Consider the following 20,170-nt stretch of genomic DNA (forward strand, 5'->3'; position numbering starts at 1 on the left):
CACCCAGGCTGCTACTCAGCCCTAACTAACAATTGGAGTTCTCCCTAGCTTTGCTGAAGTGACACCTTGATATTACCTGTTAATGCATATCATTAGGTCAATGCAGAACCAATCCTATAATTTGTACATGCTAATGGTTTTCTTTTGTCTGTTGCATACAAGCATTCACACACACATATACATGCCTGATCAATCACTGTTTTTGGTAGAAATGATATTTCTACATGGCAAATAAATTACTAGCAGGTGTAGTAGAGTAATAGAAATCCAACAGACCCAACAGTCATGACATGCATGCTGATGATTCTGTGTAATTGAATCACTAATTGAAAGGGGCATGTTCAAATTAATAGCAGTGTGGAGTTCTATTAGTGAGGTCATTCATTCTTTGAAAAACAGGTGGCAATTATTGCCCTTATTTAAGGAAGGAAGGCAGCAAATGTTGTACATGCTGGTTACAGTGCATTTCTCTCTGAAATTCTGAGGAAAATGGGTCGTTCCAGACATTGTTCAGAAGAACAGCGTACCTTGATTAAAAAGATTGGAGAGGGGAAAACATATAAAGAAGTGCAGAAAATTATAGGCTGCTCAGCTAAAATGATCGCAAATGCTTTAAAATGGCAACCAAAACCTGAAAGACGTGGAAGAAAACGAAAAACTACCATTAGAATGGATAGAAGAATAGCCAAAATGGCAAGGACTCAGCCAACAATCAGCTCCAGGAAGATCAAAGAAGGTCTAAAGTTACCTGTGAGTACTGTTACAATTAGAAGACTCCTATGTGAAGCCAAGCTATCTGCAAGAAGCCCCCGCAAAGTCCCACTGTTGAAAAAAAGACATGTGCTGAAGAGATTACAATTTGCCAAAGAGCACATTGACTGGCCTAAAGAGAAATGGTGCAACATTTTGTGGACTGATGAAAGTATGATTGTTCTTTTTGGGTCTAGTGGCCGGAGACAGTTTGTCAGACGACCCCCAAACACTGAATTCAAGCCACAATACACTGTGAAGACAGTGAAGCATGGTTGAGCAAGCATCATGATATGGGGATGTTTCTCATACTACGGTGTTGGGCCTATTTATCGCATACCAGGGATCATGGATCAGTTTGAATACATCAGAATACTTGAAAAGGTCATGCTTCCTTATGCTGAAGAGGAAATGCCCTTGAAATGGGTGTTCCAACAAGACAACGACCCCAAACACACCAGTAAACGTGCAACATCTTGGTTCCAGACCAACAAGATTGACGTTATGGAGTGGCCAGCCCAATCCCCGGATCTTAATCCAATAGAAAACTTGTGGGGTGACATCAAAAATGCAGTTTCTGAGGCAAAACCAAGAAATAGAGAAGAACTGTGGAATTTAGTCCAATCATCCTGGGCTGGAATACCTGTTCACAGGTTCCAGAAGTTGGTTGACTCCATGCAACACAGATGTACAGCAGTTCTCAGAAACAGTGCTTATACAACTAAATATTAATTAAGTGATTCAAAGGAAAGCAAAATCTTCAAACATTTTTCAGTTTATATAGTGAATGTTTGAGTTTGTAAAGAAGAATACAAACACGGCTATTTTTTTGAACAGTCTAATATTCACTTTTCTTTAATTTTTTTTAGAGGAACAACACAAATTTGATATATTTTTCTTCATGTTTTGATTTGGAATAGAATGTGTAGTGTTCCCAATGCATTTGTGTGTATGGAAATAAAAGCTATTAGAAGGATTGTGAGCTTTATTCACTTTTTTCAACACACTGCTATTATTTTGAACACAACTGTATATCACACATATTTTCTTTTACACGTTTAACTTTGAATGCACTTCCCCATTTTTAAGCACACTATATAACAATGACAATGTTTCTAAAATGGTGACAATCAGTAATATCACCCTGAAATTACCTTCACATCAGCAAAGGTCACATTTAGCACTTGTTACAGACAGAGGAGTGCTCCTGTACCACAGACACCTTTATGACCAGTATGACAGGGAGCAGCAAATACTGCTGCTGTCCTTCTGTGCATAGGCAGCTACTTCTTGCAGGACACAGCATTCCCTTTCATCTGTGTAGTGTCTGTGCTCAGCTTGTCAGCCATGTGAAGACTGGTTGGAGGTACCCTTTCCTTGGTGCTGCCTATGTGCTTCCTCTGAATAGTTTTTTGTAATGTATCATCCTGCTAATTACAGCAGAAGAGTGAGCTCAGGGTGGACGACAGTGACAGAGGAACCCCTAAAGCTGAGATCTCTGAACAAAGCAGGGACTACTCACTAAAAAGAGGGACTGTCCTGGCAAATCCGGTAAGTATGCAATGGTAAACATGAATTCTTTGACAATTTTGCTTATATACGATTGACAATCAGTCGGACTGTCATCATGCCTTGTACCTAAAATTGATATATGGGCTTTTGAAAAAAAAATGTAAAAACATACCTCCTCATCCCTAGTCATCACCATGCTGAATCATTTGTGTGATGCTGCAGCTGTCGCACTTCGATTCTAACAGAGAACTAAGTGAACACATGACCACTGGACACTCACTTCGCTTCTCAGACTACCCCAAGCAGAGTTAAATTAAATAATAAGTGCTGCACTAATCATACACCAATGTTCAATACTTATGAATACCATAAATAAAACACACATAATATTAAACTCTGTTGTCTGTTACAACAATCAGTGCTTCAATATGAGAATAATGTGGTACACAAAAAAATTATGAAAAGTACTGGATACTGCTTATCCAGTCCTCACTGGAGTGCCAGGATGGAGGGCGGCAGGCCCGGCTGGTTCCATCTCTCAGCTGCATGATGTAAAGCCCGAGCAAGCTGTTAATCAGGCAGTAACATCATCACACTATTTAGGAACTGTCATCCTAGCGCAGCTGCCAGATGGCGGGAGTGGGGGGTGGGGTGGGGGGGTGTGCAACATGATTGATGTTGGATCTACTTCAGGGGACTTTTTTTAATTTTTGTTTTTAATAAAGGAATTGTCAAAGACTGTCTCCTGTTATTTTTACACTACACTTTTTTTTGTGTGAATGGGTAGCGGTACCATGTACCCCATACTCATTCACATGGGGGGGGCGGGATCTGGGGGCCCCCTTGTTAAAAGGGGCTTCCAGATTCCGATAAGTCCCCCGCCCGCAGACACCAACAACCACCGGCCACGTTGTGGGGAAGAGGCCCTTGTTCCCATCAATGAGAGACCATGGGGACAAGGTGCTTTGGAGAGGAGCACCCCTGCCCCAAAGCACCCCCATATTGAGGGCATGTGGCCTGGTATGGTTCAGAAGGGTTCAGAAGGGGGGCGCTCACTCGTCTCCACCTTTCCTGACCTTTCAGGCTGCATGATCGGGTAAGGGTCTGGTATGGATTTTGGGGGGGACCCCATGCCATTTTTTTTAAATGTTGGCGTGGGGGTTACCCTCAAACTCCATATGAGACCCGAAGGGCATGGTATGGATGGGGGGGGGAAACCCCATGTGTTTTAAAAAAAAAATTAATTGCTGGGCAATTTCGGCACTTATTTTTACATTCAGCTCTTAGCGGGGAACCCCGCTGACAGCTGAAACAATCACGATTGTGTTTAGTAGCTGTGCAGTATCTTAGTGCATACTCAGATGTGGTAAGATACCGCTAAGTGAATTGTTCCCTCTGTTCGAAGTTTACTGTCGATGTTCATTATGTTCGAATGTTCAACTGCGAACCGAATGGGGGGGTATTAAACTCATCACTATTATCCATATATTCAATACACAAGCTTTGAAAGTTCATCCAAACATACAGTTGCAAGAAAAAGTATGTGAACCCCTTGGGATTACATGGAGTTTTGCATGAATTGGGCATAAAATGTGCTCTGAACGTCATCTAAGTCACAACAATAGAAGAACACAGTCTGCTGAACATAATACTACACAAACATTAGATGTTGCCATGGTTTAATTGCACATAACATGTAAACATTCACAGTGCAGGGAGGAAAAAGTATGTGAACCTTTGGACTTAATAACTGGTTAACCCTCTTTTGGCAGCAATAACCTCAACCAAACGTTTCCTGTAGTTGCAGATCAGACCTGCACAATGATCTGGAGTAATTTTGGACCACTCCTCTTCACAAAACTGTTTCAGTGTAGCAATATTCTTGGGATGTCTGGTGTGAATCGCTCTCTTAAGGTCATGCCACAGCATTTCAATCGGGTTGAGGTCAGGACTCTGACTGGGCCACTCCAGAAGGCATATTCTGTGCTGTTGCAGCCATTGTTTTGTTGAATTACTTGTATGCTTTGGGTCATTGTCCTGTTGCATCACCCATCCTCTGCGGAGCTTCACTTGGCGGACAGATGGTCGTACGTTTTCCTGCAAAATGTCTTGATAAACTCTGGAATTCATTTTCCTATCAATGACAACAATCCGTCCAAGCCCTGAGGCAGCAAAGCAGCCCCAAACCATGATGCTCCCTCCGCCATGTTTTACAGTGGGGATGAGGTTTTGATGTTGGTGTGCTGTGCCTTTTTTTCTCCACACATAGTGTTGTGTGTTCTTCCCAAACAACTTAATCTTGGTTTCATCTGTCCACAGTATATTTTGCCAGTAGTGCTGTGGAACATCCAGGTGCTCTTTTGCAAACTTCAAACGTGCTGCAATATTCTTTTTGGACAGCAATGGCTTCCTCCGTGGTGTCCTCCCATGTACTCCATTCTTGTTTAATGTTTTCCTTATTGTAGATGTGTCAACAAAAATGTTAGCATGTGCCAGAGATTTCTGTAGGTCTTTAGCTGACACTGTGGGATTCTTCTTTACCTCAAGCATTCTGCGCTGTGCTCTTGCAGTCATTTTTACAGGACGACCACGCCTAGGGAGAGTAGCAACAGTGCTAAACTTTCTCCATTTGTAGACAGTCTGTCTTACCATGGACACATGAACATCAAGGCTTTTGGAGATACTTTTGTAACGCTTTCCAGCTTCATGCAGGTCAACAATTCTTGATCGTAGGTCTTCTGAGAGCTCTTTTCTGCGAGGCATGGTTCACATCAGACAGTGCTTCTTGAAACCAGTAAACCCAAAACAGGTGTGTGTGTTTTTTAAGGGCAGGACAGCTGTCAGCAACACATCCAATATCATCACACTGATTGGAGTCAAGGTTGGCTCACTCCTGGCTCCAATTAGCTCTGGGACCAGTCATTAAGCTAGGGCCTCACATACTTTTTCCTCCCTGCACTGTGAATGTTTACATGCTATGTGCAATTAAACCATGGCAACATCTAATGTTTGTGTAGTATTATGTTCAGCAGACTGTGTTCTTCTATTGTTGTGACTTAGATGACGTTCAAAGCACATTTTATGCCCAATTCATGCAAAACTCCACGTAATCCCAAGGAGTTCACATACTTTTTCTTGCAACTGTATAGGTTTGCATTTGTGATATAACTATAATCTATAAGCAAAATCATTCATAGGGACTATATCATCCTCAGGTAAGTTAATTCAACAATGACTTACATATGTGCATATACTGTGTTACGTCGCATCATAAATTCAATTAACAATGTATTCTCAAACAGTGGGAAGCCATTCATACACTGTGTCAGGAATGGACTGGCCAGCTATGGTGGGACTCACCTGCCTTTTGATCTGCAGTACCAGGGCTGGCCAGCGGGTGTTCCCAGCAATCAGAGACTCAACTTTGCAGCCAGCTAACACCTGTAACTGATTATGCTGGGGTATTTAAGGGATGGCCAGACCCACTGACTCTGCCTTGGTGTGTGTTTGTCCTGGGCCCTGCATCCTGTTTCTGTACCGCTGCTGACTTCTCCTGCTCTGATCCCGGCTCGCTCCTGACCATCCCTCTGTCTGACCCTCTGTACCACGCTGCTTGCTACCTGTTCTGATCCCTGGCTTGTGACCCTGACCAATCTCCGCTTGCTCCCCCTGTACCTACCTGCCCTATTGATATTGACCCGGCCTGCCTGACGACGCTTGCTTGTATGTACTGTTATCTGTGGGTGGTTTGGTTTGGTTTGTTTGCACTGTATTATGTTTTAGTATTGCACTGCGTTTATGTTTGTATTGTTAGTGTTAATAAATTATATTGTTTATAACATATCTGAGGTCTGCGTTTCCCTGCGTCAGTCACACATCTCTGGTCACACCTGGGAGCCCTGACATTACACCAAGGCCAATCCTGACCAGAAGTGGCTGCACAGGGAAGCCATCTTGGCTTGTTGATGGGAAGGATGGATCTGGATGAGGTTGAGTATTTATCTCTGCTAGTGCTTGATGACAGAGAGTATGCTTATCAGACTCTGAAGGAGTATCCCCGGGATGAACTGCTAGAATGTATACGGCTCGCTCATGTTCTAGTAGATCAGGGCACAGATTTCTCTATGGTGCAGCCATTGATTCAGGTTTGTGTTGAGTTGGTTTCATCTGGTTCCCCCGAATGCAGGGATGAATTTTTGCCACCATTTAATGCAGACCAGGTTGAGTCCCTGGTGTGGTTATTAGAGGATGATGTGGGTTAGTTTCTGGAGCGTTATTCCACATGTTCACCACAGACACTAAGATTGTATAAACGCAGTGCAGTCATTGACCAGACAGGCTTTGTGTAAGCTCAGCTTTGTTCAACCCATACTGCAGACATGGACAGACTTGTTGCACCCAGCCTCAGTCAGCTTACAAAGACCCAGTCCTGCTTCTAACTCTACTCCTGTATTCCCACCAGCTCCTCCAGTTACAGCCCAGTATACTTGGCTATCTACCGCATGTCAGTACCCTGTTCCCACTCGCTGCACCTATCCTGCCTTTAACCCTGTAAAAAAGCCCTCTGTAGCAACTGCTCCCTCTCCTGTTCCATCCTCCAGTTTTTCTCTGTCTCCAGCTGCTCCATTCGTTTGCAGACCTGCGTTTACTTGCAGTGCTCCAGTAGTTAAAACCAGAAAAAAGCGAAAATTCTTTCCAACCAATGCCATCCTGCCAGTATCCAAACCGGTGAACCTGCCTTCCGTGACTCAGCCTGAAGCCTCTACTCAGCCTAAAGCCTCTACTCGGCCTGAAGCCTCTACTCAGCCTGAAGCCTCTACTCGGCCTGAAGACTCTACTCGGCCGGATGCCTCTCTTCAGCCGGATGCCTCTCTTCAGCCGGATGCCTCTCCTCAGCCTGATGCCTCTCCTCAGCCTGATGCCTCTCCTCAGCCTGATGCCTCTCCTCAGCCTGATGCCTCTCCTCAGCCTGAAGCCTCTCCTCAGCCTGAAGCCTCTCCTCAGCCTGATGCCTGCATTCAGCCTGATGCCGCTACTCAGCATGATGAACTGATCCAGCCCGACGATCCTATTAGGCCAGTTGACTCGATGCCCGCTGTTGATCCAGATGATCCGGTACCTGATTCAGTGCCCGCTGTCGTGCCAATTGACTCAGAGCCCGCTGTCATACCTGGTGACCCGGTGCCCACTGCCTTGCCAGATGACGCGGTGCCCGCTGGCAAGCCAAATGACCTGATGCCTGGTGACCCAGTGCCCGCTGTCATACCTGGGGGCCCGATGCCTGTCGCCCCGCCTGGGGGTCCGATGCCTGTCGCTCCGCCTGAGGGCCCGAGACCTGTCGCTCCGCCTGGGGGTCCGGCGCCCGCCACTCCGCCTGGGGGTCCGAGGCCTGTCGCCCCGCCTGGGGGTCCGATGCCTGTCGCCCCGCCTGGGGGTCCAATGCCTGTCGCCCCGCCTGGGGGTCCGATGCCTGTCACCCCGCCTGGGGGTCCGATGCCTGTCGCCCCGCCTGGGGGTCCGATGCCTGTCGCTCCGCCTGAGGGCCCGAGACCTGTCGCTCCTTCTGGGGGTCCGGCGCCCGCCGCTCCGCCTGAGGGCCCGAGACCTGTAGTTCCGCCTGGGGGTCCGGCGCCCGCCGCTCAGCCTGGGGGCCCGAGGCCTGTCGCCCCGCCTGGGGGTCCGGCGCCCGCCGCTCCGCCTGAGGGCCCGAGACCTGTAGTTCCGCCTGGGGGTCCGGCGCCCGCCGCTCCGCCTGGGGGCCCGGTGCCTGTCGCCCCGCCCGGGGGCCCGGTGCCTGTCGCCCCGCCCGGGGGCCCGGTGCCTGTCGCCCCGCCCGGGGGCCCGGTGTCTGTCGCTCCGCCTGGTGGCCCGCTGCCTGCTGCTTCGCCTGGTAGCCCGATGTGCCTCTGCCCGGGGTCCGGCCCGATGTGCCTCTGCCCGGGGTCCGGCCCGATGTGCCTCTGCCCGGAGTCCGGCCCGATGTGCCTCTGCCCGGAGTCCGGCCCGATGTGCCTCTGCCCGGAGTCCGGCCCGATGTGCCTCTGCCCGGAGTCCGGCCCGATGTGCCTCTGCCCGGAGTCCGGCCCGATGTGCCTCTGCCCGGAGTCCGGCCCGATGTGCCTCTGCCCGGAGTCCGGCCCGATGTGCCTCTGCCCGGAGTCCGGCCCGATGTGCCTCTGCCCGGAGTCCGGCCCGATGTGCCTCTGCCCGGAGTCCGGCCCGATGTGCCTCTGCCCGATGTGCCTCTGCCCGGAGTCCAGCCCGATGTGCCTCTGCCCGGAGTCCAGCCCGGTGTGCCTCTGCCCGGTGTGCCTCTGCCCGGAGTCCAGCCCGGTGTGCCTCTGCCCGGAGTCCAGCCCGATGTGCCTCTGCCTGGTGTACCACTGCCCGGAGTCCTGCCCGGTGTGCCAGTCTTTGATATCCCGCCAGTTACCAGACCCGGGCGGTGGAACATTTTTCCCAGCTAGGACTGTTTGGAGCGTCCTGAGGCCGCTCCTTGAGGGGGGGGGTACTGTCAGGAATGGACTGGCCAGCTATGGTGGGACTCACCTGCCTTTTGATCTGCAGTACCAGGGCTGGCCAGCGGGTGTTCCCAGCAATCAGAGACTCAACTTTGCAGCCAGCTAACACCTGTAACTGATTATGCTGGGGTATTTAAGGGATGGCCAGACCCACAGACTCTGCCTTGGTGTGTGTTTGTCCTGGGCCCTGCATCCTGTTTCTGTCCTGCATCCTGTTTCTGAACCGCTGCTGACTTCTCCTGCTCTGATCCCGGCTCGCTCCTGACCATCCCTCTGTCTGACCCTCTGTACCACGCTGCTTGCTACCTGTTCTGATCCCTGGCTTGTGACCCTGACCAATCTCCGCTTGCTCCCCCTGTACCTACCTGCCCTATTGATATTGACCCGGCCTGCCTGACGACGCTTGCTTGTATGTACTGTTATCTGTGGGTGGTTTGGTTTGGTTTGTTTGCACTGTATTATGTTTTAGTATTGCACTGCGTTTATGTTTGTATTGTTAGTGTTAATAAATTATATTGTTTATAACATATCTGAGGTCTGCGTTTCCCTGCGTCAGTCACACATCTCTGGTCACACCTGGGAGCCCTGACATTACACCAAGGCCAATCCTGACCAGAAGTGGCTGCACAGGGAAGCCATCTTGGCTTGTTGATGGGAAGGATGGATCTGGATGAGGTTGAGTATTTATCTCTGCTAGTGCTTGATGACAGAGAGTATGCTTATCAGACTCTGAAGGAGTATCCCCGGGATGAACTGCTAGAATGTATACGGCTCGCTCATGTTCTAGTAGATCAGGGCACAGATTTCTCTATGGTGCAGCCATTGATTCAGGTTTGTGTTGAGTTGGTTTCATCTGGTTCCCCCGAATGCAGGGATGAATTTTTGCCACCATTTAATGCAGACCAGGTTGAGTCCCTGGTGTGGTTATTAGAGGATGATGTGGGTTAGTTTCTGGAGCGTTATTCCACATGTTCACCACAGACACTAAGATTGTATAAACGCAGTGCAGTCATTGACCAGACAGGCTTTGTGTAAGCTCAGCTTTGTTCAACCCATACTGCAGACATGGACAGACTTGTTGCACCCAGCCTCAGTCATCTTACAAAGACCCAGTCCTGCTTCTAACTCTACTCCTGTATTCCCACCAGCTCCTCCAGTTACAGCCCAGTATACTTGGCTATCTACCGCATGTCAGTACCCTGTTCCCACTCGCTGCACCTATCCTGCCTTTAACCCTGTAAAAAAGCCCTCTGTAGCAACTGCTCCCTCTCCTGTTCCATCCTCCAGTTTTTCTCTGTCTCCAGCTGCTCCATTCGTTTGCAGACCTGCGTTTACTTGCAGTGCTCCAGTAGTTAAAACCAGAAAAAAGCGAAAATTCTTTCCAACCAATACCATCCTGCCAGTATCCAAACCGGTGAACCTGCCTTCCGTGACTCAGCCTGAAGCCTCTACTCAGTCTAAAGCCTCTACTCGGCCTGAAGCCTCTACTCAGCCTGAAGCCTCTACTCGGCCTGAAGACTCTACTCGGCCGGATGCCTCTCTTCAGCCGGATGCCTCTCTTCAGCCGGATGCCTCTCCTCAGCCGGATGCCTCTCCTCAGCCTGATGCCTCTCCTCAGCCTGATGCCTCTCCTCAGCCTGATGCCTCTCCTCAGCCTGATGCCTCTCCTCAGCCTGATGCCTCTCCTCAGCCTGATGCCTCTCCTCAGCCTGAAGCCTCTCCTCAGCCTGAAGCCTCTCCTCAGCCTGAAGCCTCTCCTCAGCCTGAAGCCTCTCCTCAGCCTGATGCCTGCATTCAGCCTGATGCCGCTACTCAGCATGATGAACTGATCCAGCCCGACGATCCTATTAGGCCAGTTGACTCGATGCCCGCTGTTGATCCAGATGATCCGGTACCTGATTCAGTGCCCGCTGTCGTGCCAATTGACTCAGAGCCCGCTGTCATACCTGGTGACCCGGTGCCCACTGCCTTGCCAGATGACGCGGTGCCCGCTGGCAAGCCAAATGACCTGATGCCTGGTGACCCAGTGCCCGCTGTCATACCTGGGGGCCCGATGCCTGTCGCCCCGCCTGGGGGTCCGATGCCTGTCGCTCCGCCTGAGGGCCCGAGACCTGTCGCTCCGCCTGGGGGTCCGGCGCCCGCCGCTCCGCCTGGGGGTCCGAGGCCTGTCGCCCCGCCTGGGGGTCCGATGCCTGTCGCCCCGCCTGGGGGTCCGATGCCTGTCACCCCGCCTGGGGGTCCGATGCCTGTCGCTCCGCCTGAGGGCCCGAGACCTGTCGCTCCTTCTGGGGGTCCGGCGCCCGCCGCTGCGCCTGAGGGCCCGAGACCTGTAGTTCCGCCTGGGGGTCCGGCGCCCGCCGCTCCGCCTGAGGGCCCGAGACCTGTAGTTCCGCCTGGGGTCCGGCGCCCGCCGCTCCGCCTGGGGGCCCGGTGCCTGTCGCCCCGCCCGGGGGCCCGGTGCCTGTCGCCCCGCCCGGGGGCCCGATGCCTGTCGCCCCGCCCGGGGGCCCGGTGCCTGTCGCTCCGCCTGGTGGCCCGCTGCCTGCTGCTTTGCCTGGTAGCCCGATGTGCCTCTGCCCGGGGTCCGGCCCGATGTGCCTCTGCCCGGGGTCCGGCCCGATGTGCCTCTGCCCGGAGTCCGGCCCGATGTGCCTCTGCCCGGAGTCCGGCCCGATGTGCCTCTGCCCGGAGTCCGGCCCGATGTGCCTCTGCCCGGAGTCCGGCCCGATGTGCCTCTGCCCGGAGTCCGGCCCGATGTGCCTCTGACCGGAGTCCGGCCCGATGTGCCTCTGCCCGGAGTCCGGCCCGATGTGCCTCTGCCCGGAGTCCGGCCCGATGTGCCTCTGCCCGGAGTCCGGCCCGATGTGCCTCTGCCCGGAGTCCGGCCCGATGTGCCTCTGCCCGATGTGCCTCTGCCCGGAGTCCAGCCCGATGTGCCTCTGCCCGGAGTCCAGCCCGGTGTGCCTCTGCCCGGTGTGCCTCTGCCCGGAGTCCAGCCCGGTGTGCCTCTGCCCGGAGTCCAGCCCGATGTGCCTCTGCCCGGTGTACCACTGCCCGGAGTCCTGCCCGGTGTGCCAGTCTTTGATATCCCGCCAGTTACCAGACCCGGGCGGTGGAACATTTTTCCCAGCTAGGACTGTTTGGAGCGTCCTGAGGCCGCTCCTTGAGGGGGGGGGTACTGTCAGGAATGGACTGGCCAGCTATGGTGGGACTCACCTGCCTTTTGATCTGCAGTACCAGGGCTGGCCAGCGGGTGTTCCCAGCAATCAGAGACTCAACTTTGCAGCCAGCTAACACCTGTAACTGATTATGCTGGGGTATTTAAGGGATGGCCAGACCCACAGACTCTGCCTTGGTGTGTGTTTGTCCTGGGCCCTGCATCCTGTTTCTGTCCTGCATCCTGTTTCTGAACCGCTGCTGACTTCTCCTGCTCTGATCCCGGCTCGCTCCTGACCATCCCTCTGTCTGACCCTCTGTACCACGCTGCTTGCTACCTGTTCTGATCCCTGGCTTGTGACCCTGACCAATCTCCGCTTGCTCCCCCTGTACCTACCTGCCCTATTGATATTGACCCGGCCTGCCTGACGACGCTTGCTTGTATGTACTTTTATCTGTGGGTGGTTTGGTTTGTTTGCACTGTATTATGTTTTAGTATTGCACTGCGTTTATGTTTGTATTGTTAGTGTTAATAAATTATATTGTTTATAACATATCTGAGGTCTGCGTTTCCCTGCGTCAGTCACACATCTCTGGTCACACCTGGGAGCCCTGACACACTGAGCTGACCGTGACCAAATCACATGGCAGTGGGTTTGATATCCAATGTAATGGATAACAACATGCTACAGCATAAATAAATTCTGCAGCAATTCAATTAATCCTCTTAAAAATGTATAGCAGAGTATACTTACCAAAAAAGCCATTGTTGTCCTTGGTTGGTAGCCAGTTAGCCAGTGGTCCCATGTGGTAGATCTGGGAACTGTAGAACCCTGTGGAGGGCTCCTTTGCCTGTTTGTTTTCCCGTTGGCTTTTAACAGACCTGGTAAGATTTGGGAGAAAAGAATTCTTGTGTTGTTTAGTCTACAGGTCCACTTTAAAAAAATCTGAAATTGATTTATGTAATATTACTTCTGGTTAGTGGTGGACTAGGCTGGAAGGCTGGGGGCATTTTCTCTTTGGACCACACCTAATAAGATATGTTGGGCTGATGGCTCTAAGGGGAGATCACACAGTCAATATTATAAAGCTGCAACTGAAAATGAGCACTATTGGTGTAGAGCCACAAATAAAAGTAATAGTGACCAGTGATGCAAAACAGAATGGCACTAATAACTGGCAATATGTCCAAGGTAAAAAGAGGATTTTATTGTCCACTGTAAAGTTGATAAAAACATGAACCAGAGTTTTATATCCAATGCGGATCAATAAATAAAGGTAAATAATGTATCCCATGTGTTATACTGTTGGTAATAAAATTGACTTACTGCTGGGGATACAGGATTTTCTGGACCAAAAAGAAGGAGACAGTGATGGAATGAATCCCTGTGGAGCGCTGTAACATAATGTGTGGGTTGCCAAGACGCCAATATGATGGTAAGACTCATGGTAGTAGGGTGCAGCCTCTGGGTGACGTCGGTGCACACTGGAAGCCATATCAATGGAGCACAGAAACTGCAGAAGGTCGCTGATCATCAGACAGAGAAGCCAAGAAGCATGGAGCTGGCCAAACAAGTCCTGGTTGCTATGATGACGCATTTGGCACAAATTCGTGCTTTGTCACAGTCATTAACCTTCCTAGCAGTATGATTATGTCAATATTTCTGTGCTCAAAGAGGTACATTTTTTTGCATGGAAATATGTAGTTTTTTATTGTAGGCCTGTAATTTTTAGGAATAACGCAGTGAAATCTGTCTGAACAAGAGTCTAGTAAACATCCCGGGTATGATAAAATTTGAAACACGAAATCATAAATTATAATATAATAAATAATCATAAAGATTATAATAATAAATTTAATTCAATAATGTAATCAAACCAAAAACACTGAAATTTGAAATAGAGCGCCAAGTTCGCACATCACTGAGCTTAGTCGCAAAATCGTTTTCAGTGTCTGATGATGAATTTCCCCACGAATCATTATCACTCAATTCTGCAAGTGATTCTAATTTACTATCGCTGTTCTCTAGCTGTTCAAAGGTGTCCGTTTATGAACCAGCGGTAATAGATCGCTGCTCAGTTCTCCGGCATTCTCGGAGAACACAGTTCTCCTGTGAATGCCTTTTATGAAGCAGTGTAGATCAGTTCTCTGAACGAAGGGAGAACGATCCACAAACGCTGGAAAATGGCTGATTTTACTATAATCTCGCAAGATTACAGTAAAAGATCAGTTTACTAAGCAGAGGTAAATTATTGCTGCTTAGTTTGAGGTTCCTCCGATTCTCCAGGTCTAGGCTGGAGAATCTGGAGGGAGAACACAGATCTCCAGTGAAGCACTGAACATGTTCTCCGCTGATCTCCTGAGGGTCATAAACTGTGAATGACCAGAGAATTGCTGCGATCCTCGGAATTGCAGCTATTCTCTGTGTCATAAACAGACACCTTAAACCGATTTTGACCTAAAGGGACACTTTTTGGACGCCATGGGCTTTTGTCAGTTTCCAGGCAGAAAGAACAGTAAAAACGCAGGCAGGGCACAGGACAAAGCACTAGGGACAAAATGTATGTGAAATGGTTTGATACAGTAATGTTTTACTATGTGATTTTTGTGTATTGAGTGAATGTCAATTTTAACATTTTTTCATTTCCTGCTGGTTCCATTCCCCGCATGTCCCGACGCTCGCAGGGAACGGAACCCGGAAGATGGATGCCGGAGGAGATGGCCGGGGACGTTGAAGGGGGGACATCACGGGACCGCAGTACAAGGTAAGTGAAACAGGGATCCCGGAACGACGCTGCAGGGTATTCCTGAGTGTAGCTCGGGGTTACCGCTTTTGGTACTGAAAATTTACCCCGAGCTACACTCAGGAATACCACCAGGGAGGTTAAGCAACCAGGAAGGACTGGGGTTATAAAGGAAACAAAAGGGCGGTACTATGATGAGGGGGCACAGATTAATAATTAAAGGGGCATACCATGAGCGTAAAACAAGCCAATTTTATAAACCACCACCAATGTACATGGATATTATAAAATGAGTATGCAATTGTTAATAATACATATTTACATCACAGCAAGATGATAAACAAAGGGATGTGTAAAAATAACAAAACTATATCAACAAACTGGAAAAACGCATATTGATGTATATAAGGACTGTTAAAATGTTCATAACTAGAGATGAGCAAAGTATTCAAAAATTCGATTCGACTGATTCGGCGAATTCGTAGAAAAATTTCGATTCGAGTCGAATATATTCGCTGTGAATTTAACTTAAAAAAGGGTGTTTCTAGGCTTCAGAGAGACTTAATATTAGTGCTGAACACTGTACCTTTAATTTAAATGCCCTTGGAGTCTGCTGGGGAAGAGAAATAATACTGTCAGGCAGTATGACATGCAGATGAGTGCCGTCGATCTTAGAATCACCGCACACTTCACTCATTTGGCCAGTCACGGGGCCAAAACCAGAGTGTGGAGCCACAGTGTGGCGGTGGAGGCAGCAGCAATGGGAGGCCATACAGCACCCTATGACAAAAATGGAAACCACCAGCAGTGTGAGGAGACCTGAAAGTGGCACATGGCAGAGTGTGGCGATAGAGACAGCAGCAATGGGAGGCCGTACAGGGACCCATGACACACTCTGGACCTGGCAGCAGCATGAGGAGGCGGTACAGGGGCCCATGGCAGATTACGGGCCTGGCAGCAGCATGAGGAGTCGGTACGGGGGCCCATGGCAGATTACAGGCCTGGCAGCAGCAATGGGAGGCCGTACAGGGACCCATGACACAATCTGGACCTGGCAGCAGCATGGGGAGGCGGTACAGGGGCCCATGACAGATTACGGGCCTGGAAGCAGCATTTGGAGTCGGTACGGGGGCCCATGACACACTCTGGACCTGGCAGCAGCATGAGGAGGCGGTACAGGGGCGCATGACAGATTACAAGCCTGGCAGCAGCAACTTGGACAGGAGGACGTTCAGTTTCTGCACCGTCTGGTGCGTGCTCGCAAACTGTTGTCTCTTGGAAACGGATTCCAAGAAAGACTGCTGACGGAATCCGTGAAGAGGAGTAGCAGGAGAAGGAGCATCTGAACGAGCGGAATATGCCAACAAGCGACAACAGGGGCCCATGACAGATTACGGGCCTGGCAGCAGCATGAGGAGTCGGTACGGGGGCCCATGGCAGATTAGGGGCCTGGCAGCAGCTATGGGAGGCCCGTAATCTGCCAGCACCCTATGACAAAAAATGGAACCCACCAGCAGTGTGAGGAGACCTGAAAGTGGCACATGGCAGAGTGTGGCGATGGAGACAGCAGCAATGGGAGGCCGTACAGGGACCCATGAGAGACTCTGGACCTGGCAGCAGCATGAGGAGGCGGTATAGGGGCCCATGGCAGATTAGGGGCCTGGCAGCAGCTATGGGAGGCCCGTAATCTGCCAGCACCCTATGACAAAAAATGGAATACACCAGCAGTGTGAGGAGACCTGAAAGTGGCACATGGCAGAGTGTGGCGATGGAGACAGCAGCAATGGGAGGCCGTACAGGGACCCATGAGAGACTCTGGACTTGGCAGCAGCATGAGGAGGCGGTATAGGGGCCCATGGCAGATTAGGGGCCTGGCAGCAGCTATGGGAGGCCCGTAATCTGCCAGCACCCTATGACAAAAAATGGAACACACCAGCAGTGTGAGGAGACCTGAAAGTGGCACATGTTTGGGGCATGTTTCATGGCGGATTTAGTCAGTTGTGTCAGGAACTGGTGGTTTGAAATCCAGACTAATCCACGCCTGATTCATTTTCACAAACGTCAGTCTCTCCACACTTTGGGTGGACAGTCGTGTCCTCCGCGGAGTTGCAATACCTCCTGCCGCACTAAACACGCGCTCCGATGCCACGCTACTGGCCGGGCATGACAGCCTTTCAAGGGCAAATTCAGCTAGTTGGGGCCAAAGGTCAAGTTTCGTTGCCCAGTAGTCAAGGGGATTGTCTACCTCGGTTGGCAGGGTGCTGTCCAAGTAGGCCTAAGCCTGTTGTTTGAGGTCCTGCTCCAGGTCCACCTGATGCTGCTGCTGCTGCTGCTGCTGCGGCTGGTTAGTAGTTTCCTCACTGCGCTGGTGAAGAAAGCTACTCATCATCGACTGCAGACTGAGGCAGCCGCTGCTGGTGGAGCTGCCACTGCTCCTACCACCCCACCCCTCCCCTGCTGCCATGGCAGCGGAACGCGAGCGCACAGGGCCCACAGTGTCTGAGGATGGACGTTGGCGCAGACAGGCAGAGACCAGCTGACTACATAGGTGGTTTTTATAGTACGTTATTTTGGCCTCCCTCTCAGCAGGTGTGAAAAAGTCCACCATTTTTGAACGGTAGCGAGGGTCCAACAAGGTGGACAGCCAAAAGTCATCCCTCTGTCTGATGGTTATTATTCGGCTGTCGCTACGCAAGCAAGCGAGCATGCTATGGGCCATTTGTGCCAAGGAATGCGAGGGACTCCCTGCCTCCATCTCCACAGCATACTGCCACGGTGCGTCTGGGTCCTCTGTCTCCTCCTCCTCCTCCTCTACCAGATGCTCCTGCTCCTCCACTCCTGTCCGCTGAGTGGAAAAACCACCCATTTCACTCAATAATTCCTGAGCACCAATGTCCTCCTCTACCTCCTCCTCTTCTTCCTGTCCTGCCCCCACAGGGGTCATGTGGCGTTGAGATCTGTGCGCCACGTCTACCGCACCCTGACCAGCCATTGTTAACAGCATTTGTTCCAGGACGTGCAACAGAGGAATGACGTCGTTCATCCCATAGTCCTGCCGACTCACGAATAGCGTGGCCTCCTCAAAGGGCCTGAGCAAGCGCAGGTGTCACGCATGAGCTGCCAATGGCTGACATCTAAGTTACACAGGGAGTACCTTTATCCGCTTTTAACATCAGGAAATCGGTGATGGCCTTTCGCTGTTCGTAAAGGCGGTCTAACATATGTAGGGTTGAATTCCACCTTGTTGCAACGTCACAGCATGAGGAGTCGGTACGGGGGCCCATGGCAGATTACGGGCCTGGCAGCAGCAATGGGAGGCCCGTAATCTGCCAGCACCCTATGTCAAAAAATTCAACACACCAGCAGTGTGAGGAGACCTGAAAGTGGCACATGGCAGAGTGTGGCTATGGAGACAGCAGCAATGGGAGGCGGTACAGGGACCCATGACACACTCTGGACTTGGCAGCAGCATGAGGAGGCGGTATAGGGGCCCATGGCAGATTAGGGGCCTGGCAGCAGCAATGGGAGGCCCGTAATCTGCCAGCACCCTATGTCAAAAAATTCTACACACCAGCAGTGTGTGAGGAGACCTGAAAGTGGCACATGGCAGAGTGTGGCGATGGAGACAGCAGCAATGGGAGGCCGTACAGGGACCCATGACAGACTCTGGACCTGGCAGCAGCATGAGGAGGCGGTATATAGGGGCCTATGGCAGATTAGGGGCCTGGCAGCAGCTATGGGAGGCCCGTAATCTGCCAGCACCCTATGTCAAAAAATTCTACACACCAGCAGTGTGTGAGGAGACCTGAAAGTGGCACATGGCAGAGTGTGGCGATGGAGACAGCAGCAATGGGAGGCCGTACAGGGACCCATGACAGACTCTGGACCTGGCAGCAGCATGAGCAGGCGGTATATAGGGGCCTATGGCAGATTAGGGGCCTGGCAGCAGCTATGGGAGGCCCGTAATCTGCCAGCACCCTATGTCAAAAAATTCTACACACCAGCAGTGTGTGAGGAGACCTGAAAGTGGCACATGGCAGAGTGTGGCGATGGAGACAGCAGCAATGGGAGGCCGTACAGGGACCCATGACAGACTCTGGACCTGGCAGCAGCATGAGGAGGCGGTATATAGGGGCCTATGGCAGATTAGGGGCCTGGCAGCAGCTATGGGAGGCCCGTAATCTGCCAGCACCCTATGTCAAAAAATTCAACACACCAGCAGTGTGTGAGGAGACCTGAAAGTGGCACATGGCAGAGTGTGGCGATGGAGACAGCAGCAATGGGAGGCCGTACAGGGACCCATGAGAGACTCTGGACCTGGCAGCAGCATGAGGAAGCGGTATATAGGGGCCTATGGCAGATTAGGGGCCTGGCAGCAGCTATAGGAGGCCCATAATCTGCCAGCACCCTATGTCAAAAAATTCAACACACCAGCAGTGTGAGGAGACCTGAAAGTGGCACATGGCATGAGACACTGTGGACCTGGCAGCAGCATGAGGAGGCGGTATATAGGGGCCCATGGCAGATTAGGGGCCTGGCAGCAGCTATGGGAGGCCCGTAATCTGCCAGCACCCTATGTCAAAAAATTCTACACACCAGCAGTGTGTGAGGAGACCTGAAAGTGGCACATGGCAGAGTGTGGCGATGGAGACAGCAGCAATGGGAGGCCGTACAGGGACCCATGACAGACTCTGGACCTGGCAGCAGCATGAGGAGGCGGTATATAGGGGCCTATGGCAGATTAGGGGCCTGGCAGCAGCTATGGGAGGCCCGTAATCTGCCAGCACCCTATGTCAAAAAATTCAACACACCAGCAGTGTGTGAGGAGACCTGAAAGTGGCACATGGCAGAGTGTGGCGATGGAGACAGCAGCAATGGGAGGCCGTACAGGGACCCATGACAGACTCTGGACCTGGCAGCAGCATGAGGAGGCGGTATATAGGGGCCTATGGCAGATTAGGGGCCTGGCAGCAGCTATGGGAGGCTCATAATCTGCCAGCACCCTATGTCAAAAAATTCTACACACCAGCAGTGTGTGAGGAGACCTGAAAGTGGCACATGTCAGAGTGTGGCGATGGAGACAGCAGCAATGGGAGGCCGTACAGGGACCCATGACAGACTCTGGACCTGGCAGCAGCATGAGGAGGCGGTATATAGGGGCCTATGGCAGATTAGGGGCCTGGAAGCAGCTATGGGAGGCCCGTAATCTGCCAGCACCCTATGTCAAAAAATTCTACACACCAGCAGTGTGTGAGACCTGAAAGTGGCACATGGCAGAGTGTGGCGATGGAGACAGCAGCAATGGGAGGCCGTACAGGGACCCATGACAGACTCTGGACCTGGCAGCAGCATGAGGAGGCGGTATAGGGGCCTATGGCAGATTAGGGGCCTGGCAGCAGCTATGGGAGGCCCGTAATCTGCCAGCACCCTATGTAAAAAAATTCTACACACCAGCAGTGTGTGAGGAGACCTGAAAGTGGCACATG

This window comes from Staurois parvus, unplaced genomic scaffold, assembly GCF_062004578.1.
Source record: "Staurois parvus isolate SC_StPar_1 unplaced genomic scaffold, SC_StPar_1.0 ptg000142l, whole genome shotgun sequence".
Classification (NCBI taxonomy): Eukaryota; Metazoa; Chordata; class Amphibia; order Anura; family Ranidae; genus Staurois; species Staurois parvus.